We start from the raw sequence: 4939 nt of genomic DNA, 5'->3' as shown, positions 1-4939 counted from the left end.
CGACATTCGGAACGTGGGTGGTCCCCTCCACACCCGGCACAACAAAACCCTGACTTTCTTTCCCTGCGCTCCCGTCTGCCTTTCTCCGACCGAAGTTGATTTACTTCTTCTTCCTCCTCATCAGTTTCAGATAGGGATTCAATGTCCTCATGGTGTGTCATGGTGGTGGTTTTTTGAGTCTCCTCTTACTTCTTGTTTTGAGCTTGGTTGGTGTCTTTCAGGGTTTCCTGTGTTACTTTATTCATCTGTCACATGGTGGCTGCTGATCTTTGTGCTGCTTCTGCTGTGGTGGCTTCTTCTATTGCCTCGGGCAATGTTATTTTGGGTCTGGTCAGTAGTAGGCTCTGTAGTGTAAGGTCTCTTAATCCAAGAACCACGCGGTCCCTCATAGCCTCGTCCATGTTTAGGAATTCGCACGCTCCTCCAATGTCTCTTAGGGCTGCAACAAAATCTCCGATGCTTTCGTTTTCCTTTTGGTCGCGCTGGTAAAATTCGTGTCACTTGATAAGGCATGAGACGGTTGGTGTATAATGGGCTCGTAGTAACTTGTCTAAATCCAGCCACGCCATTTTCTTTACATCGTGGGGTGACGCTAATGCCTTTGCCATTTTGAAGACTGTGGGTCTGCAGTGGGTGAGGAAAACGGCTCTCTTCCTATTGTCGGAGATTCCTTGGAGCTCGTTCCCTTCTAGGAACATGAGGAATCGGTCGATGTACGATTCCCAGTCTTCCGTTGCTGGGTTGAATGGTGCGGGTGGCGAGTTGTTGCCAGCCATCTCGTCTAGCTCGGTTCTCGTTGCCACGTGCTCAACTGGTCTCCTTGTCTCAGTATCCCACCTTCGTCGCCAGTGTTAAGTTGTGGGAAATATGACTCGAGACCAGTTACTCTTTAGTTGCTTTTAATTTTCTTCTCGGTAACTGAACTACAACGGAGCTGCGGCAGCCTCTTTTATAGCGGCTGCTCGCGGCTCTCAGCCAATGATGGCTATTCAATTTTCCCACCGTTGGCTGAACCAATCAGAACGGAACATTCAAACATTCAAATATATAACATTGACATTTATGAATGCTTTTCACTGATGCAAAACAAACTAGAATGCATTTCCTATTTTCAAGCTATAGCAAAGAAATGTTTTTTAAAAAAATTTTTTACAACAAACATAAACAAACACAAACACAAACAACAAAACAACAAATAAAACCTTCTTTCAATTATACAGTGTGTCCGTTGGTACATATTTCTTGTGTATAATATCAATAGTCTTTTCCTCTTAGGTTTAGATTAAAATCAATATTGTAAAAATCCTATCCATATCATGTTATCTTATTGTTAAATCATCATTAGACTTTAATTACAAATTTACTTCATTCTTTTTGAGCAAATTTTAATTCTTTCCATAATAATAAGTTATAATATATGATTTCATTGTATTATCTTTACTTATATTTATATTATGTGTTCATTTCTTTATTTTCCTATCTAACCATTGATAAAATAAATCCCATATTTTATAATATTCTTATTCTTCTTGTTCTCTAATTGCCAATGTCAATCTACTCATTTCTGCACATATTATTTTCTTTATCATCTCCTCTTCTATCAGAATTTTTTCACTTTTCCAGTTTTTAGTAAATACAATTCTAGCTGCTATTAAAATATTCATAATCAAATATATCAATTCTCTACTGTATCCTTAAGGCAAGATACCCAATAAAAATATTTCTGGTTTCAAGTCTATATATTCTTTTGTCATTTTTTCCAACCATATATGAATTTTAGTCCAGTCTCCTTTGGCTTCCACACATGTCCACCACATATGGTAGTATGATCCAGGTATCTGATGACATTTCCAATATTTTGCCGATTTGTCCTTGAACATCCTTGCTACTTTTGCTGGAGGTAAATGCCACCTGTAAAACATCTTATACAAATTCGCTTTATATGCTGTTGATGAGGCAGGACATAAAGAAGAAACATATTAAATATTGACATGATTCTTCTAGATAGTGAAATGTGTGTATTGGTAAGAGGAAAGAACAGGAAAATGGAAAGTGTCAGACCACAGGTTCATCTGTCGGTCACTCATATGTGTCAAGCAGGAAGTTTCAATATAGGTAACCGCATATGTCTCGCTTGCAACAAAACCACGAACGTACTGCCGGAAACTAGATGCTCTGGCAAGACACCTTTGACATAGATTAGTGAGAGGGGAAGGTACTTTAGCCTAGCAACAATGGGGCTGTAATTCAAAGTAACCAATGAATGATTGACAAGTTATATTTCCATGGTTTGCTGCTTCTGAAGTGAGTAAGTGTCAATCTATAGGAAGTTGTTCAGATGTTGCTTTGGCTATATTGCTCTGAACCTTTGTGCAAATAAAAGCAACTTCTTTTGATTCCAAGGTCTGAGTCTTGTCATATTCTGCAACATTGACATTGTTATTTTATAGTTTCGAGACCATAATTTCTGCCATTGTTCTAAATTGTCACTTTAAATTTAATAACCTAGAGAGCGAAAGAATGTGTGTGTGTACATGCATGGCAACAGCTCCTCTGGCAACAGCTGGATCCTACTCCATGTTCTCTCTAGCCACCCCCCAGCCTGCTGCTAGCTTTACCAAGCCTTGATCTACAGGACCCAGGAAATCAAGGCGGGAGGACTGGAGCATGGGACCTTCTGCAAAAAAAAGAGAGGAAGCTGAGTGGGTAGAGAAATGTAATAGTGTGAAAGGAAAAGGAATTCCTGGTTAAACTGCCATTAGCTAGACTCCATTTCAGGAGGTGCCCTTGCTCTGCAAAGGGGAAAGCAGAGTCCTCCCAGACCGAAGAGTCTGAAAACTGTAGGCCAAGAGAGGGGGTGTCCTTACTTTGCCAGGAAGGCAAAGTCCCCCTGGGGCGGATTTGCCTGAAAACTGGTAGGCCAAGGCAGCAGCTGCTGCAGCAGGTAGAGCCCAGCTAGGTCAAAATGAGCTCCATATCAGAGAGGGTCATGGGAAACTGCAGCTCGAGTGACAAACCTGAATCCTCACTAGGTAATATGTTAATGGCATGGGACGAGAGGCTAGTGCCTGTCCTTGCCAGTATGAAAAAGAATAAAGCAAAGGTAATTGGCAAGGAATGGGCTCAGATTAAGGACAGGACAGGGAGGCAAGTTTGGCCAAAAGATGGTACTTTTGATTTTAAAACACTGAAAGAAATCAGATTATATATCAATAGGAACATAGGGGGAAGGGTGTTTGGTTTGTTTGCCTCTTTCTCTGTCTTCCATCTATGCAACCATGTGGTATGTTTGTTAAGATCTGTGCCTTCCCTAATTTAACTGATTTGTGGTGGGAATGACCAGGGTGTGTAAATTTGAGAGTTCTGTTTTTCCCTCTTACTTTCTCCTTGTCCTTGTATATATGTGTGTCTAAGTCATTGTGCACCCTCAAGGTAATTGTAACTGTAAAATGTCTCCAATCCAAAAAGACAAGAATTTTAAATTGTTCAAAGAAAGAAAAAAGTAAACTGGCAGAAATTGCTTTCACTCCATTTTGTTAGGCCTACAAAACTGAGTGAAGAGGAAAGAGATAGAGAAGGAAAAAACCTCTGTTAAAATTCATCCTTCCCTCTCTGTACCTTAAAGTAACAAGCCAAGGTTATGAGGGGATGTTTTAAATTCATTTACAGAAAAAAAAAATTGGTCTTGCACTTACTGTATGTGTTTAAATGGTTTTACCTGTTCATCTCTTTCCTGAAGCATGTGAATCTAGCTCCCTTTTCTCATCTGTGATATTCCCATATTGTTATCAGTTTATCTGTTTAGTAACTGCAATACTGATGTTGTTATGATATATACAGAATAACCCTTGAATAACAAGGATATGCACATAGAAACGTTTATGAGATTAGTTATGAATAATTATTCAGCCACACACAGATACACTAAATTGAGTTAAAGTTTACTTTAAGAAATAGCACAGTCCAATAAACGGTCCAGGTCATATATGTTTAACAGTCCAAAGAATATCCAATTACAAAGTCTTCTTACCGGTTGCCTTTGTCATTTACAGTAAACAAAAATATCAAAGTATAAGCACAGCATAAATACAACAGAGAACCTTAGATAGCAACAGAATGTCAGAGAGACAGAATGTCAGAGAGAGCAAGCTATGATCTCTAGCTCCCTCTTATGGTAATTTGCAATATAATCAACCAATCAGAATATGGTATAAATCAATACAGTGATTTTGTCTTAAAGCTACAAACATACATTGTTGGTTTATATATTGCCAACCCAACTAATTGGTGGACAGATTCCTAACATTCTCCCCTTTGGGTAGGTCAATATATAATACATTACATCTTTAAACCATAATTCTCACAACACTCTTTATGCTTAATTGCACCTTGAGCTTTCGTGAAATGATCTGCAATATTATGTTCAGTCATGCAGTATTCTAACAGAATTAATTTATTTTGAACACACTGTTAACGTTCAAATATCTCAAATCAGTATGTTTAGCTAAATTAGTAGCCATACTAATTGCAGATTGTCTTCATACACAATGGACCACATACAGTAATTCCAATATCCTTCAACAATTGTTTATAATATATCCATTCTGTACACATTAATGATAAACATGAGAATTCTGCTTCCATAGTGTATAAACTAATATGTTGTTGCCTAATAGACTTCCATCCTATTAAAGCATTACCCAACATTACCACTATACCTGATGTTGACTTACGAGTCATTATATCAGTAGCAAAACTTGCATCAGCATATGCAGTTAACACTAATTCATTACTTGGTTCTAAATATAATGAATAATGGATTGTGTGTTTTAAAAACCTAATTATTCACTTAGCTGCTTGCCAATGTCTTTCATTTGGTTCAGTGTTATATCTAGCCAATTGGTTTACACTGTAAGATATATCTGAACTAGACCAATTA

The sequence above is a fragment of the Notechis scutatus genome, chromosome 5 (genome assembly GCF_049901735.1).
Source record: "Notechis scutatus isolate UNSWTSFEM ecotype Mainland chromosome 5, rNotScu1.2, whole genome shotgun sequence".
In the NCBI taxonomy this organism is placed as follows: Eukaryota; Metazoa; Chordata; class Lepidosauria; order Squamata; family Elapidae; genus Notechis; species Notechis scutatus.
The sequence above is the reverse complement of the archived record's forward strand: the minus strand, read 5'-3'. Positions refer to the sequence as shown.